The sequence below is a fragment of the Lissotriton vulgaris genome, chromosome 2_1, assembly GCF_964263255.1.
Source record: "Lissotriton vulgaris chromosome 2_1, aLisVul1.2, whole genome shotgun sequence".
NCBI classification, from domain to species: Eukaryota; Metazoa; Chordata; class Amphibia; order Caudata; family Salamandridae; genus Lissotriton; species Lissotriton vulgaris.
The window spans coordinates 283658209-283682427 of NC_141687.1; the positions used below are offsets into that span (position 1 = coordinate 283658209).

A 24219-nucleotide genomic window follows, 5' to 3' on the forward strand; every position below is an offset into this window, starting at 1 on the left:
AGCCAATCATCTCCACGATCCGGAAAAAGGCTAACTTCCCCTCTGTAGACGTGCTTCCTTTCCAGTCCGCTATCGTTAAATCCCCTTAATGCGCATGCGTGGCTATTTAGCGTGTAATAGTGTCGACTTGTACGGTTCCCTATCTGGTCCACCTGCTCAAAAACCAACATGTCGAGTGTAGTCTCATTTCCCAAATAATCCTTAATGCTCCTAAATTCATTGCTCCCCAATCATACAGTGCGTAGAGCTTTCTCTGATCTAAATAATTGCCAAAGGGAAAGCAAAGTTTTTCCGTTCCAAAATCTCTCGCATAGGTCCCGACCTTGACCATTCAGGTGAAAGTACACAAACTACGACCAATCAGGATTTTTCTAACGACCCCCATCTAAATGCGCCTCTTCCAAATCCTGTTCTATACTCTTGTAGTGTGTCAAGCAAAGCAAAGTGTTACGCGAGTCCTGCCAAATCAAATTGTATGAAACGGTATATGCTATGTGAATACTTCGCACTATCCATCCTGCACCTCATCTCTGCCCTATTCCACACTTTAATACTGAATAAATTCCTCGCACTAATTGCGATCACCTTAATGTACGCTATCATCTCTTACATTTTGTTACTCCGCCGATTCACTAAACAACATCCAATTAAGCCTCATTATGTAGCCGATCAAGAAAGATCCATATATACCAGTAAATTCCTTGCGCTACGGTTCTCCATGTTTATCTGACTCCATTCCACTTGTTCCCGGTCGACTCTAGCCTTACAACGTGGCCACATCATACTCCAATCAAACTCAGTGAAACGGCCCTAGGGTCAATGAGGGTATCTCCTCAGTTCCTATTCAGTGAAATCAGCGTTTCCCAACTAAAAAACGTCAACACCAGTTTAAACCTGAAAATGATATAAAAAAAACTTGCTAATCCGTACCTGTTCCTGCTCTCAGCCACATTACTTTCCGATGACCATTTCCACAGGTACAGCTTATGCTACTACTCCTCTGTCTACCGATACCAGGGCCAATCAGACACCTCATCGGTACCTATTCACAAATTTATTATGTTTCTCAACCAAGAAGCGCATGAACATTCATTCAAAATAGAAAAAGGAACGATTAAAAAGCCTTACTAGAATAGGGTAGGTATCTAGGAAGGATGGAGATGACAAGCTCATGGTGGAATTGAGGAATAGTAGATATGATTTCAGGCGTGGTGATGATGATGTACAAGACACGCATATATACGGACAAGTAAGGCTTTTTAATCGTTCCTTTTTAGGTTTCGACCTGGCGATCTGCGCAAGCAGTTCGCGCAGGCGAAATCTAATGCTTACAATATTGGCTATAGGAACGTCCCCCGGCTCCCATTGGCTAGCTCCATAAATGGAGGCTAGCCATTGGGAGCCGGATCTGTCCGTCAAGGCCGGACCAGATTCGGGGGCGTTCCCACGATTTTTTCGCTCTCCACCCACTTCTGATCGTCATCGCGGCGGTGGGTGTGTGTTATTTTTTTTCCGAGTCGGCCTGTTTTCTTCCTTCTACAAGTGTCTGTTGTTGGAGTTGGCTGCAAGATTTGAGTTCCCACGAAGCGATCAGGTAAGGAGAATTTTCTTTATAAATGTGTTTTCACTTTGTATGTTTATACGTATTTTGACGTTTTTGCTCTTAATGTCTTTTTTCTGTTTCCTTTTGTTTTTATCCCGTTCCCGACCCCCCTCCCGCTGTCCGTTCCCGCCCCCCTCCCGCTGTCCGTCTAACCGTTCCTGCCCCCCCCCCCCCCAGACTACGTGGAGCAGAAATGACGGGGTGTTTTAACTCAGACAGGAGACCTCTCTCACTCCACATAAGCACACTCCAGGCAGTCCCCTCTCCTCGGTATTTGATAAAATTGAGTGCAGAGTGTGAGTGCAGAGTGCAAAGTGAGTGTGCAGTGTAGTGAGTGAGCAGAGTAGTGAGTGAGCAGAGTAGTGAGTGAGCAGAGTAGTGAGTGAGCAGAGTAGTGAGTGCAGAGTGCAGAGTGCATAGGGAGTGCAGAGTGGAGAGTGGAGAGGGAGTGCATAGGGAGTGGGGAGTGCAGAGGGAGTGGGGAGTGCATAGGGAGTGGGGAGTGCAGAGGGAGTGGAGAGTGCAGAGGGAGTGGAGAGTGCAGAGGGAGTGGAGAGTGCAGAGGGAGTGGAGAGTGCAGAGGGAGTGGAGAGTGCAGAGGGAGTGGAGAGTGGAGAGTGCAGAGGGAGTGGAGAGTGGAGAGTTCATAGGGAGTGGCGAGTGGAGAGTGCATAGGGAGTGGAGAGTGGAGAGTGCATAGGGAGTGGAGAGTGCAGAGTGGAGAGTGCATAGGGAGTGGAGAGTGCATAGAGAGTGGAGAGTGCATAGGGAGCGCAGAGTGCATAGAGAGCGGAGAGTGCATAGGGAGTGCAGAGTGCATAGAGAGTGGAGAGTGCATGGATAGTGCATAGGGAGTGCAGAGTGCATAGGGAGTGCAGAGTGCATGGAGAGTGCATAGGGAGTGCAGAGTGCATGGGGCGTGCAGAGTGCATGGAGAGTGCATAGGGAGTGGAGAGTGCATAGGGAGTGCAGAGTGCATAGGGAGTGGAGAGTGGAGAGTGCATAGGGAGTGGAGAGTGCATAGGGATTGGAGAGTGCATAGGGAGTGCAGAGTGGAGAGTGCATAGAGAGTGCAGAGTGGAGAGTGCATAGGGAGTGCAGAGTGGAGAGTGCATAGGGAGTGCAGAGTGGAAAGTGCATAGGGAGTGCAGAGTGGAGAGTGTATAGGGAGTGCAGAGTGCATAGGGAGTGCAGAGTGGAGAGTGCATAGGGAGTGGAGAGTGCATAGGGAGTGGAGAGTGCATAGGGAGTGGAGAGTGCATAGGGAGTGCAGAGTGGAGAGTGCATAGGGAGTGCAGAGTGCATAGGGAGTGCAGAGTGGAGAGTGCATAGGGAGTGGAGAGTGCATAGGGAGTGCAGAGTGCATAGGGAGTGCAGAGTGCATAGGGAGTGGAGAGTGCATAGGGAGTGGAGAGTGCATAGGGAGTGGAGAGTGCATAGGGAGTGGAGAGTGCATAGGGAGTGGGGAGTGGAGAGTGCATAGGGAGTGCAGAGTGGAGAGTGCATAGGGAGTGCAGAGTGCATAGGGAGTGCAGAGTTGAGAGTGCATAGGGAGTGGAGAGTGCATAGGGAGTGCAGAGTGGAGATTGCACAGGGAGTGCAGAGTGGAGAGTGCATAGGGAGTGGAGAGTGGAGAGTGCACAGGGAGTGGAGAGTGGAGAGTGCATAGGGAGTGCAGAGTGCATAGGGAGTGGAGAGTGGAGAGTGCATAGGGAGTGGAGAGTGCATAGAGAGTGGAGAGTGCATAGGGAGTGGAGAGTGCATAGGGAGTGGAGAGTGCATAGGGAGTGGAGAGTGCATAGGGAGTGCAGAGTCCATAGGGAGTGCAGAGTGGAGAGTGCATAGGGAGTGCAGAGTGCATAGGGAGTGCAGAGTGGAGAGTGCATAGGGAGTGCAGAGTGCATAGGGAGTGGAGATTGCATAGGGAGTGCAGAGTGGAGAGTGCATATGGAGTGCAGAGGGAGTGCAGAGTGCATAGGGAGTGCAGAGGGTGAGCAGAGTGTGCAGATGGAGTGCATAGGGAGTGCAGAGTGCATAGGGAGTGCAGAGTGCATAGGGAGTGCAGAGTGCATAGGGAGTGCAGAGTGCAGAGGGAGTGCAGAGTGCAGAGTGAGCAGGGAGTGCTAGGGAGTGCTAGAGAGTGCAAAGTGAGTAGGGAGTGTTAGGGAGTGCTAGAGAGTGCAGAGTGAGTAGGGAGTGCTAGGGAGTGCTAGAGAGTGCAGAGTGAGTAGGGAGTTCTAGGGAGTGCTAGAGAGTGCAGGGTGAGTAGGGAGTGCTAGAGAGTGCAGAGTGAGCAGGGAGTTCTAGGGAGTGCTAGAGAGTGCAGAGTGAGTAGGGAGTGCTAGAGAGTGCAGATTGACTCCAGAGATTAAGCTAATGGCAAAGTAAATGACAATGCCATTTATTTATCTGTTTTCAAAACCAACACATAAATACAAATTTTGTCATTTACAATGCCAATAACTCTAACTTTTACTAAGGCGAAACCATTGCATTGTAAATGCTTGTTGTTGTTGGGGTGGCGAGGCGGGCCGGACTCACTGAAAGTCAAACAGCTCCGAAGTGCTCCGATAAATGCACACAGACCTCTGAGGGGGTTGAGAAAATGCCTTATTTCTCCTCCTGCGAGGCTTGATCACGGGTGGAAGAGTCTCTGCATATAGCTGCCTGCGTAAATTACACAATTACTGGGAGAAGGCTTAAATGCAGTGTAATTCACGATATAACGTTTTTAAAAACTTTTTTACGCATTTAGGTATTGTAAACATTTTTGGCACTTTTTGTAATTATTTATACACTTGGATTGGTATAGCGTGTTGATATGTATTTATTTGCGGAGTTTTGCACATTCAATTGCACTTGATTGCTATTTGCACATTGACTATAGCCCACTCGGGCCGAATTATCCTGGTAAATATATATATATATATATATATATATATATATATATATATATATATATATATATATATATATATATATATATATATATATATATATATATATATATGGAAAATGCAATAATATGAATAGACGAATAGGACGCAACAGGCATGTTGGTGTAAAAAGATCAAAATGGGTTCCTTTTTATTTTAATTTAGTCCCCTGTTTTTACAGATGTCCTAGGCGAGCTTGTTGTATGATGAATTTTTTAGCAGTAGCAATTTGAATAGACATGTATATAGGATACTGATAAAGTATCTTTCTATTTCTTGAATTTATTCAGAAATTGTTTTTACATGTTTTTATTCACTGCACTGTTATACTCATGCATTTTAGCATTGTTGTTTACTGTATTTTACAATTATTCTTGAGACATATTTATTGCAAATTACCTATATGTTTCTGACCTCAAAAAGGATACAATAGTCTGTCTTCTGTGTCCATGTATTACTCTCAGCACGCTAGCACTTTAAAAAGGTCACTCCGCCTTCTCAGCAATGTCATGTGATCAAGGCCCTTCGCGGGCTGAAACGCGTCATGGTGGACTTGCTGTTTGGGCTTCAATAAAAGAATATTTGCACCAGTTGCGGGTTCGTCTCGTCTTGTCAAAACTGAAAATTGAAGACGTTTTATGCGATATATATATATATATCTGGCACTGGCAAAGCTAATAAGTCTTGCTATGCGAGAGCTATTGGCTTTGGCAATGTGTTGTCGCCAAGTTGTACATGTTGTGGCTGCTGTTCAGCATGGTTAAAAGTTAATGGCGTGGAGTGGCGTGGGCTAGATTGGATTGGGTTAGAGTGGAATGGGGTAGATTGGGGTAGAGTGGAGCAGGGTAGATTGGTGTAGAGTTGTGTGGGGTAGAGTGCTGTAGAATGGAGTAAGGTGGATTGGGGTAGAATGGAGTGGGGGAGTTGGGTAGATTAGCGTGGTAGATTGGAGTGGGGTAGATTGAATTGGGGTAGATTGGGGTGAATGGGGTAGAATTTGGTGGAATGAGCCAGATTGGACTGGAGTAGTTGGGGTAGAGTGGAGTGGGATATATTGTAGCAGATTGGAGTGGAGTGGGTAGATTGGGGTGAGTGGGGTAGATTGGGGTGGAGTGGGCTATTTTGGAGCTGTTGGGGTAGAGTGATGTGGGATATTTTGTGGTAGATTGGAGTGGGTAGATTGGGGAAAAGTGGCCAGGAGTGAATTGGGGTAGATTAGAGTGAAGTGGGGTAGACTGGAGTGGAGTTAGGTAGATTGGAGGGGCGTGGGGTAGATTGGGTGGATTATAGCAGGGTAGAATGCAATAGGGTGGAGTAGGTTGTGGTGGTTTGACGTGGACTATATTGGGGTAGATTTGAGTGGAGTGCGGTAGATTAGGGTAGATTGGGTTAGAGAGGGGTAGATTGGTTTACAGTGGGGTAGGTAAAAGTGGGGTATGTTGTGTGGGGTAGAATGGAAGAGGTGTGGGGCCGCGGCCAGGGCAACAGACGCTGGAATCTGGGGCACACGGTTCGATCCCTGGCACCGGCAGCAGGTCAGCCCAGCACCATTTGACTCTGGGCAATAGCTTGCTTAATCTTCGCGGCGGCCCCCAGCGCCGGGATGCCTTCGGCTGTTCGCGCTTTACAAATACTGGATTTACATTTACATTTTTACATTTACTGTAGTGGAGTGGGGTAGATTGGATCATAGTGGAGTGGATTATGGTAAATTGGAGTAGAGTGAGGTAGATTGGGTTAGAGTGGGGTAGACTGGAGTAGAATGGGGTAGATTGGGTGGAGTGTGGTAGATTGGAGTGGAGCAGATTGGGGAAGATTATAGCGAAGTGGTGTGGGGTAGATTTGGGCACATTGCAGTGAAGTGGGATAGATTGGAGTGGGGTAAATTGAAGTGGGGCAGAATCAAGTGGAATAAGTGGTGTGAGGGGCGTGTTGTGTGGTGGCTTGAGTGGAGAAAACTGAAATGGGGTGGAGTCAATAGGCGTGGCATGTCGCAGAGGGTCTTAGAGTGGTGGGGCATAGAGTGTCTTAGAGTGGAGGGGCAAAGAGTGGAGTGGTATGTCGGAGAGTGGCGTGGCACTGAGTGGAAGGGCATAGAGTGGGGTGGACTGGGGTAGTGTGGAGTATGCACGGGGTGGTAGTGCACCGCCATTACAGACAACATATTTTCAATTGAAATGACCATTAAATTTGCCCCGGTATACGTTTTTACCGCACACAAACATAACGTGTGCAAATGTCATCACCTAGTGTATTGATGTATTTTGATCCTATTCAAATATTTGTTTCCACCACACTTCAGAATTACAAAACAAAATGTGTTTCATTTGTACTAATTCCGAATATTCTGAAACATCAGGACAGTTAATATTTTTTGGTTGTTTGCTAGAAAAAAAACATTCTACACCCTCTCCTCTTACATGGGTATTGAGCAGGATTGTCACATACATTCTCTCACATTCAAGTCAGAGAAAGAAAAATAAACACCAGTCTCCCTGGAAGAGACAGCCTGACATTTGACCTCTGTCTTTGAATGCACAGCAAATGTGACAGAAACAGAACAAAATTTAAAGGCCTGCTCACAGAAAGTGAGTTTGTGGAAGAATACAGTAAATAAGGTTTGGGCAAAGGGAGGGACAAACTCGAGCAAGACAGCCCAAAGCAAATAAAACCAGCAAAAAAAAGGTAGAACATGTGAGTTACAAACCACAAAGCTAATCAACTTTCTGAAAGTCCCCAAGATGTTTTAGCTGCTCTGGCTGGTGAGCTGCAACCTAGCCACTCTGCAGACCATTACAACTGTCAGGGCTATTAGGAATATGTGGCATAAAGAACCAAATTATTCGGTAATGTAATATAAATTATGCTGCTAAAAAATGCAAACTAAGCAGCACATTCATTGTCACTATTTTTATCCACGTAAGAACGAAACAATATTTGCTAATTATGTGGCAAATGCAGTAAATCAATAAATATACACTAAATGCTGCAGCACCAGAATTTCCTAAATCCACTGACACTCACAATAGTCTACTGTATTTTCAACAGCTTAGTCAAGTAAAACATTGTAATTTCGATCAGTGTCCATTAATAATTATAAACTTCACTTTAAAGAACTGCTATAAAATTAACGTTTTATGAAATATCCATAATGGGCACCAGGTACCATGGCTAATATGGTCCTAGTTCGCTATCTAGGAGATCTGTTCTCATTTACAAACCACTTGGCCTTCGGCCTAGTGACATGTGACGTCATCAGAGCCCTTCAATGGCAATATTGGACCATGTTACATATATACCTGTTATTTATTCATTCTCTTTCTCACACTTTCTCTCTCTCAATATTATATATATTATATATATATTTATATATACATACATAAATATATTAACGTTAAAGATTATTTATAGCTAGGAAAACTTCACTTATTATTTCTATACACAACAAACTTAAACTACACAAATATTAGAAATGTGCATTGTGCATGCTGCCCAAAACTTACTATAACTCGCAGACCTCCTTACACAGTGTTGTGAACTCGGTAGCCAAACTACATTAGGTATAACTCGCCCCTCTACCATGCACATAAATTATGTAATTTCAGATGTTATGAGTGTTCTTATGAATGTTATGATTTAACATGATACAAGTGATATAATATGATAGGGTATGTAGTCTGGCTACGAGTTCAAAACGAAGTGTGCAGAGGTCTATTAGTTATAGTTACTTTTGGGTGACTAAGTTATAACTATAACTTTTGAATTTCTAATGTTTTTGTAGTTTAAGTTTTTCTTTCGTATAGAAATAAAACACTTTGTTTTTCTAACAATACCTAATCTTTAACCTTTGTTATTTTCATTAAATTTCAATGTCTTTTTTTTATAAAAATATGTTTCAAATCGAAGAGTTGAGTCTTGTCCAGTTGATGCCACTGTTTGAAGTATCGTAGGGTACAGTGGAGGAGAGTGCCATACAGTGGAGTGTCATAGAGTGTTGTGTCGTAACATAGTGTTGTGAAATAGAGTGGAGTGGCATAGAGTGGAGTGGCATAGAGTGGAGTGGTGTAGAGTGGGATGGAGTGTAATTGTGGAGAGTGGAATGGCGTATGATAAAGTAGTGTGTCATAGAGTGTTTCGGTGTGCCTTAGAGTGGAGGGTTATAAAGTGGAGTGATATAGAATGGAGTGGCATGTCATAGAGTGGAGTGACGTGTTGTAGAATGCAGTGGCATGTCGTAGAGTGGAGTGGCGTATCGTAGAGTGGAGTTGCATGTCGTAGAGTAGAGTGGCATTTCATAGATGGAGTGGCATGTCATAGAGTGGAGTGACGTGTTGTAGAATGGAGTGGCATGTCATAGAGTGGAGTGACGTGTTGTAGAGTGGAGTGGCATGTCATACAATGGAGTAGACTGGTGGAGTGTCGTACAGTGTTGTGTCGAGGAGCGGGAATTACATCCTAGGGGAAGAATAGATACTGCGAAGTTCTGGGGCAAATTTTTCCTTGTATTCTGAGCTTCAGTCCGCAGAAGCAGGAACAACGAAAGAAACTGGGTGTTCATGTTCTGATTTTCCCAATTTTTCCCAAATCTGAGGACAATTTTCTGGCTAAATTTGCGTCCATTTTACAGGTGAAATGTTTCTTGGGAGAAAAAAAAACTAAGATGCTTGTTGTTTAGCAATATTTATCATTTCAATGTATTTGGAAACTCCAGATTATCTATAAATTTAGACTGAGGGCCAAAGTGTGTAAAAACATACAGTACAGCAGGTAGGGTATTACAAGAGCTGCACAGTAAGTGCAATTGATTGCACTGGTCAGACATAGACTCGCATTACAAGCTTCAGAGAAACACTCAGATAGGGCTAGTACAGCATGTGTACATCCGATCATGGTATTCCGAATTGTCGAAATTTACCCCTCATCTGAGATCTTTTCCTGTGCACATTTTAGAAAGTAATACCTGACACAAATTGCACGGAGAAAAAAAGTTCAAAAGAGGGAAATTATGCGTCAATCAAAGGCACACTCCGTTATTGGGTTTATCCTCGGGAAAAATTGCAGAGCACACAATGTGAAAAACAGAAAAACAAATGGCAATCTTAAACTGCGTCACTCTAAGTGGGAGTTTTGCAGCCTGACGGAGACTTCCCTCAAAGATGCTCAATAATCAAAGACAAGTCTCTCATTGCATCTTAAGCATCAAGAAGGAAAATGCATTTGAAGTTATGGAGCTCAAGGGGTGGGTAATGCTGATCAAAAGCCATCATATGGCTATAAAAATTAATTTTATGATAATATGCATCCACTGCAATGTGTAGTTGCCAGTAGAAAAGATGCATTACACATAATTCACGAGTCAGTCGTTTTCATCCATTCATATGCTTGAGATTCATGTGTCCCATCTTAAGTGTTTACAGTGTTAGTTTCAGAGCTGCCAACGCTGCACTTCTGTATCCAGTAAACCGACTGATCAGGGACCACCCGGAGCTTTACAAGTTCAAGCCAGAATGTGTTCATAAAGAACATTTGTAGCCTGTTTATTCACAGATGGGTTACTTTCTCACTCTGGAGCTTCCTGCCCCCTGATCTCTTCTCCATTGAAAGCCAGATGCAACCAGAAAAAAAACTTTAAATGCAGCAGGGGCCATATTACACATAAACTGCACTGTGACTGTTTGTGCCCCTGCGCCCTGTCAGAGAGGAATCACGTTAGTGAAAGGAGGAGCAGCTGCTTGAAATGGCCAATCCATCTTTCACAGTACAGGAGCACAGTATTACAAAAGGGAACAGAGATCCCTCTGCAGGTGGGTGCAGTGAGAACTGCACCAGTCTACAGGGGGATGCCTGGGAGCCCATGGGACCCCCTTCTGAACTCGTGAGGGTCGCTCTTGAGGGCTGTATTGACTGTGCAACACTTCTTTGTCGATCGCAGACAGTACACTTCCTGACAGCCTCTTTGTCTCTGCACTCGTACCCAAAATACAGCACGGGTGCATAGGCAGCATATTTAGCTCATTTGCTCATTTGCTCATTAGCTCATTTGCATGGGGCCGTGCTATATGTGCGCCACCGCTATCTGGAGCCGTACAAGCATCTGCTAACCCTTCTGTAATATCTAATTACCCTGGGGGCACAGAATGCAGGCACACCACATTGTGCTGGTATCAAACAGGGGGAATAGGGGTGGACGATTTTTGAGTGGGGTCCAATGTACTCGTCCTGAGAAGCAGCTACCAATAAAGTTGTACAGAGTTCCCCAGGGGGAGCTAAAGAATTTCAGCTCAGCCTTTCTTCTCTCTCACTCAATAAAAAAGTGGGGGTTGAGTGCATGGTGTAGACCCTTTTCAGAATGTAAGGATACCTCACACAGGCTAACGGCAGGACCACAACTGTTGTCCCAGCCGATGACCGTCCAGCGTCATCATCGGTATCCTGCTCCTACGACAGGCTGGCGGTGCAATGCCCGTCGGGCAGCAAGAGAAGCTGCACTTTGGCGGAGATCTTCTATTCCGAGCCAACGGGTGTGTGGGTGTGAGGGGCCTATAAAAAAGTGCAATAGTGAGCGTGGTGGTGTGTCTTTAAAAAAAGTCAGTAGAGTCCTAAAATAGAGAAGATTTTATTGGTCAGGCTCACTGCTTTAGTAAAAAAGTGAAGGGGTATTAAGGAGTGGTGAACAATGAGACCAGACCTTTATTCAACCCTTCTTGTGGAAACGGTCAACATGTTTCTCGCCCTAAGGGCGATTCATCAGGACCTTGTGCTCATATGATTGCTAGCATCCCCCAAGATTGGGAGGATACTGGTATACGACCTGTATAGTGTCGTTCGCAAATGGTTCCTTGAGACGGACCTCCTGAAAGAATGAAGAAAAACAAGCAACCAAACAATGATGTCAAAAGTAAATCATTTTTGTGCCTATATCCAGGGTGTCGGCGGATACGAGCCCAGTGGTTAACGTTCCGTTTAGGTGGTGGCATGGTCGGGTAGTGCTGTGAGTGAGAGTTGTTTAGAAATGTGTAAACATATATATACAGTGCGCCTAGGTGAGCCACTCTGCATAGTGCTGCCATGCTGCATCGCTATAGCATGCATCTAAGTGAAGGCGTCGTATTCTCGCCTGGGTATTTGTACAGGGAAGTGGTGCATCCTCATTTAGTCGAGCGGTGAATTTCACCAATATTAGAATATTTGTATAAGCATTTGTAGGCTAAGGTTTGAGCCGCAAACGCTGAAAACGCCGCACAGTAAAAACCATTAGAGGTAATTTAATGTAATATTGACACTCTGTAACTAAGTAAATTCAACGCTGGCGGGGAGATCGTGTGTCCCAGCGAGAAAACATTAATTAAATAAACAAACAAGTTAAGCAAATCAACATGCCATGCTGGACGTGTGCGTCTGAGAAAACGCGTGCGTCTAAATAAACGCCAGTTTAAGAGTCACTATCCCACTTACCCGTAGGAATTCCTGTTAAAAGCCTCACACGCTGTCCAGGTGGGGCCAGCAGCGATTGAGGAATTCCTATGAGGAAAGTAGCGTGTTTTAGCGGGATCGTTGGGAAAAGTATCAGGCCGTTAACCCAATACCGTAAGTGGGCTGGCTGCGTGTGTAAGCAGGAAGCAGGCTGCCCATCAGACCCCAGATCCCCACCTTACCTCAGATGTCGCTGGTGGCAGGCTTCTATACACCTACCCCTCCCACTGGAATTCCGGTGGCTGGACAGCTGGCACCGTGGTACGGCAAGGTCCAGTGTTGATAAGGGAGAGTGAAGCGCGCGTAGGGGGTGTGTCACTCCAGTTGCTGGGTTACGGCGCTGGGGAGTAGAAACCAAGGAGGGGTTGGTTAAGGATAGCGCGGACCTAGTCAAAATAAACCGGCGCCATCTTTGAATGGGTTTGGAAGGCTCGCAAAGCATGTTTGGGGCACTTGGGAGTGGACAACTAGTCCAGAATGATAATAATAATAATGACACTCTAGCGGGTTTAGCCCTGGCATGCGCGAGTATAGAGCATTGGAGGCATGGCCGGAGAATGTGCTGAGGCCAACTCAGAATGGGTTTAGAACTTATATATACATCTAGTGGGGCATGTATTAAGGTGCTTGGGAATGGATAACTAATCCAGATAATTGGTGACCAAGGGGTGAGTATCGCCCTGGCGTGCGTGATTCATAAGCAAGGGAAGAGCTGGAGATAGCACTGCCCAAGTCATACAACACGGAGGCCATCTATAGATGGGTATGGAAGTGCAGCCAGGCATGTTGAGGCACTAGTAATTGGACAACTGGTCCAGATTGATCACTATCTGGCGAGTGTCGCCCAGGGCACCCCATCATTCAGTCCCAAATCGTCGCTCTGAAGCCGATGTATCCATCTCTGTTCATATCTGAACAGGGCTTGTTGGTTCAGGTTCGGTAAAGACTCGATGACAGTCCATCGAATGTTCTCTGGAGAGTGATTGTTGTCCTTGCAGTGTTCGTACAGCTTTGTGTGTGTTTTGTGACATCGGATGTTGCTGTTGTGCTCCATTATGCGTTGCTTAACAGGACGCATTGTCATCCCGATGTACAATAAATCGCAGGGGCAGACCAAAACATAAACGCATTTGGAACTGTTGCAGTTGGTATGTCTGTTCATTGTCCAAGTGAAATTTTTATTCAGTACAACGGTCTTACCCTGGATGGTCTGGGGGCAGACGACACAGGAACCACAGCGATAGTGTCCAGTCACTGGGGGGAGGTCCCAGAGTGTATTCACAGATTGAATGCTGGTTTTCTTGGGACGGGTATGGATAAGTGTGTCCTTGAGGTTAGCTGTCCTTTTAAATGCAAACCGTGGGTGCGGTAACTCCATACCTGCGGAGTTGAGAATGCCCCAGTGAGTGCTGACAGTTTTTTTGATGAATGAGGAGTTTCTTGTAAATGAAGTGACACAAGTGATCTTGTCATCCGGCTCCTTGGAGTGTGTCTCAAGAAGGGCCTCTCTGTTGTTGTTGAGGGCTCGTTTGGTAGAGTTTTTTAGAAGACGCGTGGGGTAACCCCGGTCGAGGAGTTTGGTTTGCAGGGCTTGTGCGTGTCGTTTGTAGTCAGCGATTGAACTGCAGTTTCTCCGAAGGCGGAGGAATTGTCCAAAGGGGAGGTTATCCCTAAGGGATTTCGTGTGGTGACTGGAATAAGGCAGAAGACTGTTCCTGTCAGTCTCCTTCGTATAGAGACTGGTGCTGATTGTAGTTGGCTCCAGGATTATGCTGAGGTCCAAATAGGGTATGGATTTATCGGAGATGGTGGCCGTGAACTTAAGAAAGGGGTCTTGTTGATTTATCCATGTGCAGAAGGCCTCACATGTCGTCCTATCCCCCTTCCAAAACACCAGGATGTCGTCGATGTACCGACGCCAGCACGTGAGATTTTCACGGAATGGGTTGTATTCAGGGGGGTAGATGTATTTTTTCTCGAACGATGCCATGTAAAGGCATGCCAGGCTCGGCGCAAAGGTCGAGCCCATCGATGTCCCGCGGATCTGGTGGTACAGATTGGACTCGTATTTGAAAAAGTTCTCAGTAGCTACACCACATTGTGCCCCAGGGCCACTTCATGTAATATCCTGGAGCCATGTTATACATAGTGTGAATTGCCCTGGTTTGTGCCAGAGCACACCTTTAAAAGGAGCTCCAGGCCACATGTTGAATTGTGGGGCTAGTAGATTTGCTTTCAACATCTTTGACTAAATGTCAAAATTGCCCGTAGGTGTTATGAAAGACATCAGACAATTCTCTGCTATTTTTCTTACATTTTACAAAGTTGATAACCCATTTAAAAAACTTATTTTACACATAAAACTATGAGTAAAATCTGCTCATGTAGTTTGAGGATTCACTCTTTCTTTCATAGCATGCCTTAAAACCATCATCGGTAATGCAAATTCTTTTGTATAGTGGAAAGTTTTAAACCAAGTTTCACAAAGTACAACATGGAATGCAGCAGCCTAACCTTCCTTAACACAAACAATAAGTAAAGGACGGGGTAGTTGCAGAAGGAACATCACATGATTCTATCACACCTACAGGACAGGTACAACACAGGTAGCTAAACATTTAAGACAGAGAGAGATGAGTTAAACTATAGTTGTGAATGGCTCCCATAGGAAGCCTTAATCGTGACTAACTGGATCAAAATCCGGGTACTGACTGCAGAACAGTCACAACAGTGGTTAACCATCTAATTAAAGAATATTGTGAATCATCCCGGGGAAGCACTCACGCCCCCTTGGTTCCGGCCCATATCTAGGTTATAAGCGACCCAAGTGCAATTGTGGAAAGGCAGTTGTCAGTCATACCGGTCTCCTCGAGCCTCTTCCAGGTCTCCACAGAGCCGTGGGAGACAGGAGAAGGCGGTGCTGAACCTATGCCGAACATTTCTTCCCTGTCAGCGTAGGTCTCTGCAGACCCGCACAGAGAGAAAAATTAAGCCACACTCACCAGGGGCTCTTACAGTGATATCTCTCCACTCTCGAGTTACCCCAAACAAATGATGGACGGAATGCTGACAATGCAAACATTCTCCCACAGTCAAAAGATCTGGGTAAAATCCAGCCCACTACGCCACCCGGCTAGGTAGTCTCTCCACTTTTAGCACTGCTTTGGGCTGGGTGGGGGATGGCACAGAGTGTGGTGAGGTGGTTAAAAATATTTTTTTTTTAGTTTAGGCTTTTTGTGAGGGTGGTGGGAGGCAGGAGGCCAGGGATTCTTCTTTCCTGTTAGTGAGAGGGCCTGTGGGTTGGGAAAACATCACCATGTATTCCTAGTGTCTTACATGTTAAAAAGTCCTTGCACACTCCTCATCACAACATGCACAGCTAGACTAAATAATCCAATTTGAATATTGTTTTTATATTAACCAGAAGTGCTCATTAATCATTAGCCTTAAAATAGGTGCTAAGCGTCATGACTCCAGGAAGCCCAGAAGCCATGTTATTTAAGCTAGTACATCTGCACATTTCTTACAACTCATAGGAACACATAGCTTCACTTTCAATGTTGGCAAACCCAAGCATGATTTTACAAAAACCAGTTACTTCAGCAGCATATGTGTCTTTACCTGCATTTCAAGGACTTTGCACATTCTCTCTGTGAGACAATCCTGCCTCCTGCTCATTCGTTTTGTTTCTGTGACGTCGTTATGCTCCATAGACTTGTATTGAGAGGAAAGTGTATAAGAACTGTCCAAAATATTTTAGCATCACATGATCCGACTAACTCTTAAAGCCAGATGGGCTGTCAGCTGACCTGACAATTGTGACTTATTGTTTTGCTGCTTGTTATCTGTGCATTAAACCCATGTTAGATTCGCAGTCTTCTGGATGTTTTACGTTTTATGGAAGGGGGTGTAGGTGAGTGGCAGGAGACCTGGTACCATTTTTTATGGGGGATTTGGGAGAGGGGTTTTTTCAGAGGATTATGGGATGGCCATTTGGAGGCCAGGAAATTATTTTTTAATTGGGAGAGGGTACCTCAAGGGTCAAAGAGGTGGGTAACAGTTGGACACATTATTGAATGTTGTTTTTTGCATGTTAGATATGGCTCCCCCACTACTCCTCCAAAGAGTTTAAGCTTTGTTGTAACTTCACCCAGAGTCTCCGCAAATCTGAACGAGATAGGAGAAAGTGGACAGCGCTGTACCTTCACTAAACATCTTCTCCCCTGTCAGCACCGGTCTGGTCAGCACGGGTCTCTTTGCAGACCACTGAAAAGAAGATGAAGCTGTGCTGAGAAGCAGCTCTCACAGATCCCCGGAGGAGATGAAGTCACTGAGATGAATGTGTAGGTGATGAACCGGTGACTATGCCAGCTCCGACACCATTGTCACTCCTCTTACATTCCATGTTAGTATCCTGGGAGTCCTGCTGCCGTCACTCATGGTCCTGCAGCTACTGTTGATTCTACGAGGAGAGGTCATTACCTAGTAGGTCGTTGTTTGGAGCAGCCCTATCACAACCAACGTAACTATGCTCTGGACAGGCACACAGGTGTCAACCTCTTCGAAAACGTTTAGATGTGTGCACACAAGGTGCTGTGCAATCCCAGCCTCGGTGCTGTACCTGTTCAAAATGTTGAGGGCCGCTACTGCAAAGATGGACCGGCTGTCTAAAGCAGCCAGGCTGCCTTCCAATGCAGGTGGCACAAAGCCTGCTATACAAAGGGGGACCGAGTTCCCATTGCAAGCAGCCACGCCCCATGCAAACGAGGGGACACCCCAAAGATGACAGGTGTGATTCACTCAAACCTTTTTTCACATTCTTGTAATACAGCCCATGAACCCCTTTTTATGACTTCATTTATGGTTTTCCATAACAGCAGAACATGATCATACAATAATGTCAGTTATACATGACTTGGCATGGACATCACAACTTATGGAAGCCAACTGGGTACACATATATAGAATCGAAATATGAGTCATTTGAGCCTCAAGATTGATAAATTTGTCCACGTTCACAGATCTACAATGATGGCATTAAAAGAGAAGAGGAATGCACGAAGGAATCCTTATTCTGCACTGCTAGGTAGTCTCGCAAAGGAGATCGAATATCCTTCCGCCGGGAGTGTCAGGTAAGACAGTGGGATATATATGTATCCATCATATTGTCACGTTATATATTATGTCCTTGATCCAGTCTTCAGTTTTAGGGAGTGCGCTCCTTTGCCAGCGCACTTCTACTCTTTCTTTGGCGAGTAGCAATGCAAGGGCCGCGTATAAACTTTTTGTATGTGAGATCACGCAGGCTGCTGCATGGAGGGCTGCATTGAGAGGAGCTATACTTGATTTAGAGAGACCTGTTGGTACCTGCTTAAAGCATATTTGCATAATTGAGCTGAGAAGTCACCATTACTTGGATAGCTAGTTTAAGGTCTGTGTTTAGGAAGGAAGGACTTGTGTTGTAGAGTAGTTTCAATTGAAATTTACATTTCTGGCCAGCACGGAGGTTAAGATGTGTAAGTTTATCAAGGTGGACACTGAGGAATTTCACAGAGAGGATAATGTTGCCTGAAATTCCCATGTCTTGGAATTGGTGTAGGCAGCTGTTGGGGAACACTCGGCCTTCGCTAGGGAAAGGAAGAGGAATTTTGTCTTGTGAAGATTTAGTTTGAGCTTCTTGGCTGTTGGTAACTCTGCCAGGTTGCCAACACCAAAATGTTGACTGTAAGTCTCTGGGAATAAATATGGGAACAAGTGAAGTAAAGCCTCATTGTTTCCATGAAAGGCAAATTGAGGAGGCAATAACAAGGAAAAAGCAAAGAACGTAAACCCTCAAAAATAGTCAGCAAAAAGAGTTATTTAGGAATATTTCTTCCTGATTACTTCTCACTGATTGCTCTCTGGATGCTAGATAGATACGTTTGAGTAAAATCAAATGCTACTAATGAACAAGTTACTTACCTTCGGTAACGATATATCTGTAAGAAACATTAGTTAGTATTGGATTCCTTACCTTAGAATATCCTCAGGCGTCAGTCTGGATCCAGAAACTTTTGCGTAGCAGTATCCCTGCGCGTCGGTAGGCGTCGTCTGCAGGCGTCCCCTGCGGCTCCGCGTCCGTCGTCGGCGTCGTGCGCCGTGATGATGTCACTGGAGTATATAGACGCCGCCTCTGCGCGCTGATGTCAGTTCTTTGTACACAGCTTTTCCGCGCCAGAACACGCAGAGCCATGTGAGAACCAACACTGGTGCCATTTGAAACTAGGGCCCTGAAAGGGATGTCCTTAACCCTAGGTATCAGTTCGCAGAATGGGGAGGATGGGCGGGTTCGGTAAGGAATCCAATACTAACTAATGTTTCTTACAGATATATCGTTACCGAAGGTAAGTAACTTGTTCATCTGAAAGAAACACGTTAGTATTAGATTCCTTACCTTAGAATAGATACCCCAGCAATACCAACCCCGGTGGTGGGTCTGCGAACCAATACATTCCTACACCAGAAAGTCCTGGAGGACAGAACGGCCAAAGAAGCCATCCCTCCGGACTTGACTGTCCAGGCAGTAGTGCCTCGCAAAGGTGTGCAGCGAGGCCCACGTAGCCACCTGGCAAATGTCCTGCAAGGGGACTCCCCGGCCCAGGGCAGTAGTAGCCGCCGTGGCCCAAGTGGAATGGGCCCTCAGCCCAACAGGAGGCTCCTTCCGAGCCACAGAGTAGCACGCTTTGATGCACAGAACGACCCACCGAGAGATGGTCCGTTTATGTACCGCCCGTCCCATCTTCGCACCCACGTAGCCAACAAACAGTTGGTCATCCACCCGGAACTGGCGTGTGCGATCCATATAAAATGAAAGCGCACGTTTTGGGTCCAGACGATGGAGCCGCTCTTCATCCTTTGAAGGATGAGGAGGCGGGAAGAAGGAGGGGAGGGTGATGGACTGCCCGATGTGAAAAGCAGAAACTACTTTGGGCAGGAAAGAAGGTCTAGTCCTTAGAACCACCTTGTCAGGATGAATGGACAGGAAAGGAGGTTTGACAGAAAGAGCCTGGAGCTCACTCACTCTCCTGGCAGAGGTGATGGCAACCAGGAAAGCCGTCTTTAAAGTCAGGAGACGGAGAGGACAAGAATGAAGGGGCTCAAAGGGAGCACACATCAAAAAGGTTAGAACCAGGTTCAAGTCCCACTGAGGCATCACAAACGGAACAGGTGGATACATGTGTGTGATGCCCTTCAAGAATCTCGTTACAATTGGGGACTTGAACAAAGAAGGCTGATCAGGAAGCCTTAGAAAGGCTGAAAGGGCCGAAAGACAGCCCTTGATAGTGCCCAGAGCAGAGCCCTGCTGGGCAAGAGAGAGAAGAAAAAGAAGAACCTCGGAAAGAGGGGCAGAAAGAGGATCCACAGCCTTTGCTGTGCACCATGCCACAAATCTGTTCCACCGACAGGCGTATACCGACTTTGTGGAGGGACGCCTGGCTGCCAGAATTACATCACAGACTTCAGGAGGCAAGTCAAATGGCCTCAACTGCCGCCGCTCAATCTCCAAGCATGGAGGTGGAGACTGGACAGGTTCGGGTGGAGGACCGTCCCCTGCTGCTGCGACAGAAGGTCCTCCTGAAGGGGCAGGCGGACCGACTGACATGCTGAGTAGCTCGGGATACCAGTACCTTCGAGCCCAGTCCGGAGCCACAAGGATAACTTGGGCCCGGTCGCGCCTGATCTTCTTCAGCACTCTGGGCAGAAGTGGTATAGGCGGAAAGGCGTATAACAGACCGCAACTCCACTCGCGCCGAAAGGCGTCGCCGTGCGAGTGCCGTCTTGGAAACTCCAAAGCGCAGAACTGATGACATTGCGCGTTCTCTTCTGTGGCGAATAGATCTAACCAAGGCTCTCCCCATTGCAGAAAGAGGCCTTGCGCCACGTCCGAGTTCAGACGCCATTCGTGATCCATCGAGCACCGACGGCTGAGTTTGTCCGCCCTGGCGTTCAGAGAACCTGCCAGGTGTTGAACCGTCAAAGTCACGCCCTGACGTTCCAGCCACTGCCAGAGGCGCAGAGCCTCCTGGCAAAGGGTCCACGACCCCACCCTGCCCTGTTTGTTGCAGTACCACATGGCGGTGGTGTTGTCCGTGAACACCTGCACTACACTCCCGTTGACAAAGGGGAGGAATGCCTTCAGTGCTAGACGAATCGCCCGTAGCTCCAACAGGTTGATATGGAGCCGGGACTCCGCCAGAGACCAGATGCCTCTGATCTCCGACTCTCCCAAGTGGCCTCCCCAGCCCTGGAGGGACGCGTCCGTCACGACAACGTGCTCCGGTTGGGGAAGGGAGAGGGATCTGCCTCTGACCCAATTGCGGTCCGTAAGCCACCACTGCAGTTGTCTCGCAGTGCCCTCCGAGATCAAGACGTGGTCGGACAAGTTGCCCTGATGCTGGGCCCACTGAAACTTCAGGTCCCACTGCAGAGCCCGCATCCGCCACCGGGCGTGATGCACCAGAAGGATGCAGGAAGCCATCAGCCCCAGCAGCCGCAGCGTCAACCTGACTGAAACCCGGGATAGCGGCTGAAAGATGGGAATCAAAGCCTGTATATCCCGGACCCGCCGTTCCGGAGGATAAATCCGAAACTGCGCCGAGTCCAGAACCGCTCCGATGAAAAGGAGCTTTTGAGAGGGACACAGGTGTGATTTCGGCACATTGATGGAGAACCCCAGCTCGTGTAAGAGGTCTGCCGTCATCTGAAGGTGGTGGACGACTGTCTGGGGCGAGCCCGCCTTCAACAACCAGTCGTCTAGGTAGGGGAAGACTGAAACCCCTAACCTGCGCATATGGGCTGCGACCACCGCCAACACCTTTGTGAACACCCGTGGGGCGCTGGTAAGGCCGAAGGGGAGCACGATAAACCGAAAGTGCTCCTGGCCTACCGTGAACCGCAGGTAACGCCGGTGGGCCGGCAGGACGGGGATGTGAAAATACGCATCCTGCAAGTCCAACGCTACCATCCAGTCTTGCGGGTCTAGAGCAGCCAAGACCTGAGCTAATGTCAACATCTTGAACTTCTCCTTCCGGAGGAAGCCGTTGACGTTCCGTAGATCCAAGATAGGACGTAGGCCCCCTTTGTCCTTCTTGGGCACCAGAAAGTAGTGGGAATAGCAACCACGCCGTACTTCTGGCCCAGGAACGCGCTCGATGGCCCCCTTGGCCAAGAGGGCCGTAACTTCCTCCTGCAGAAGTGCCAAGTGGTCCCCCGACACACGGTGGTACTGCGGTGGCATGGCTGGAGGATTGGTCTCGAAGGGGAGGGAGTAGCCCCTTCGGACGAGTTGCAGCACCCACCTGTCCGATGTGATTGTGCGCCAGCGGGCGTGGTGATGGCGAACCCTGCCACCCACTGGCGTCACATGGGCCTGAAAGCACGGACTAGGAGGATTTGGAGGCTGATGCTGCGGGGGGAGGTGTGGCCTGACCCCGCCGTTGACCCCGACCACCTCCACGGCGGTTTCCACGGCCGCCACCGCGTTGATAAGATTGTTGCGGCGCGTGGCTGGCTGCACGTGTGGGGACGCCCCTTCCTTGGCCACGAAAGGAGAGAAACGAACCCGTTTGCTGGCGCTGGGTCGAGAGACCCAAGGACTTGGCCGTGACCCTGGAGTCCTTGAAGCGCTCCAGCGCGTGGTCCGCCTTGTCACCAAACAGGTGACAGCCATCAAACGGCATGTCCATCAAGGCATTCTGGACATCTGCCGAAAAGTTGGCGGATCGCAGCCAGGCGTGGCGACGAATCGCCACCGTCGTGGACATCGCTCTGCCCAGCGAGTCAGTCGTATCAAGACCAAACCGTATGGAATATTTTGCTGCGTCTCGGCCCTCAGCCACAGCCTTGCCGAGCTTCGCCCGCACCTCCAAGGGGCATTCTGGCAACAGTTCCGCGACCGTATCCCACACAGAGTGGGTGTAGCGGCCCAAGAGGCAAGCGGTGTTGCAAGACCGCAGTCCCAAACTCAGGGACGAGAAGACCCTCTTGCCATACTGGTCATACCTCTTAGATTCCCAGTCGGGCAGGGCCGATGGGAATGCGGTCTGGGAAGTCGAGGCCTGGATCACCAGACTCTCAGGGGTGGGATGGGTGGACAGGAACTTGGGGTCGTCCGGGCACGGACGGTGGCGTCTGGCCACGTTCCTATCAACAGGCGAACCTGAAGAGGGCCTGGACCACGTGCCCAAAAGAACGTCTGACAAAGCTTTGTTAAACGGCAGCAGTGGCTCCTGTGGGCATGACTGCGGTTTGAAGACCTCAGTGAGGATGTTAGGCCTCACGGCCGCGACGGGGAGCTCAAGGTGTAAGGCCTTGGCAGCCCTCATCAACACCACTGAATAAGCAGCCCCCTCCTCCGATGCCACGGAAGGAGGAGAGACAAAGCCAGGGTTAGGAGAGTCGTCCAGACCACTGGCATCACCCAAATCACCTGTCCAGTCCACGTCGTACTGACGCTCACGTGACAGAGGGTCCTCAGACCCCTCCCAACCCTCTCCGTACTCTACATCATCTCCATATTCGGAGTCAACAATGTAGACCGGCTCCTCGGGGTTCACAGGCCCCATCGGCGTCGAGCCCGGCGTCGAGCCCGGCGTCGAGCGACGCCGGTCCGGATTCGGGGAGGGCATGGGGACGCCGCCGCCCGGAGCCAGCGCCAGAGCCCCGGAGCCGGCACCGGAGAACCGGCGTCGCGCGGGGACGGCGTCGGGGGTAACCCCGATGGAATCGGCGCCGGAGAGGCCGGAAGACCAGCCGGCGTCGACCCCGAAGGCCCCTGCGGCGCCGGGGTCGGAGCCGTCGGCGGCACCGGGGCCGGAGCACCCGACGCCGTCGAGGCAGGGACACCCGAACCGCCAGGGCCCCCGGACGGTAGCACTGGGCCCGAAGGCGCCGTAGGCCCCGTCGGAGGAGTGAGCGCCCTCATGGCCATGAGGAACGCCTCAATCTCCTCGGGCGTCGCACCTAGCCCAGGGACCGGAGGGTATGGAGCAGGCCGTGCCGGCGACTCTCGCGGAGCCGCGGGGGTGGGGTCACCCGAACCCCCGGCCGCGTCGCGCGAGCGTCGGGGGGAGTCGGAGGTACGATGACGACGCCCCGACTTCTTGTGCTTCCTCCCTGAGGAGCCAGACGAATGGTGACGACTTCCGGAGCGCTCGGCACGGCTCCGCGACCGCTCCCTCGAACGCTCCCTGGACCACCGGCCGGACCGGGACCGCTCTCGACGCGGGGCCGACACCCGGAGCTCGAGCAACTTGCGGGACCGCTCCCGTCTAGCTTTATTAGTCAAGGCCTGGCAATCGACGCAGGCGTCCACGTCGTGGTCGGGGCCCAGGCACCGGAGGCAGAGTCGGTGATGGTCCGTGACCGACATCGTGCGGTCACAACCGTCACAATTCTTGAAACCGGGCATCCTACCGGCACCAAAAAAGTATAAGAAGTTTACAAAACTTGGTCAAAAGACTGGAGTACTGCTCTTCGGATCTGCGCTTACTGGCGCGGAAAAAAGAAGAACTGACGTCAGTGCGCGGAGGCGGCGTCTATATACTCCAGCGACGTCATCACGGCGCACGACGCTGACGACGGACGCGGAGCCGCAGGGGACGCCTGCAGACGACGCCTACCGACGCGCAGGGGTACTGCTACGCAAAAGTTTCCGGATCCAGACTGACGCCTGGGGATATTCTAAGGTAAGGAATCTAATACTAACGTGTTTCTTTCAGATGTTATAGGTTTATTTTTCACAAACAATGAAGGGTGAGATTTATACCCCGCTGTGCCTCTCTGATGTGAATGTCATCTCCCTTATTTGGTATTAATGACATGATCTGTCTCCCTCTGCCATGACGTTTCCAGAAATCTGGCTTTCCATACAGAAGTAGCTTGATTCTGGGCTTGTGCTAAGATAGCAGGTCTGATGTGCAAAGGAAGCTCCTGTGTTTCAGTTTAGGAAGTCAATAAGTATTGACCCCTTTCTTACTCAAGAAATGCTTGAGACCGCAAAACCGGTCCAAGATACTTCATATTATTATCTCACTTTTTGTGTAAAATTTGCTGCCGCCGTATTTGGCGTTTTGTACGGCTATAAATAACTAGTGTTACTATTTTTAATCCAATGGTATAAGTATTAGAAATTAGAAAGGATGGAACGTGAAGTTTGTTCTTCTGGAA

The 24219-nt window shown here is 48.4% G+C and overlaps 1 protein-coding gene across 1 annotated transcript in view; it reads right to left on the reverse strand.

Annotated features, from left to right (window-relative positions):
* The window catches only part of LOC147729973 (uncharacterized), a 1004770-nt gene that overhangs the window by 808761 nt on the left and 171790 nt on the right, over positions 1–24219 (reverse strand). The window lies entirely within an intron of this gene.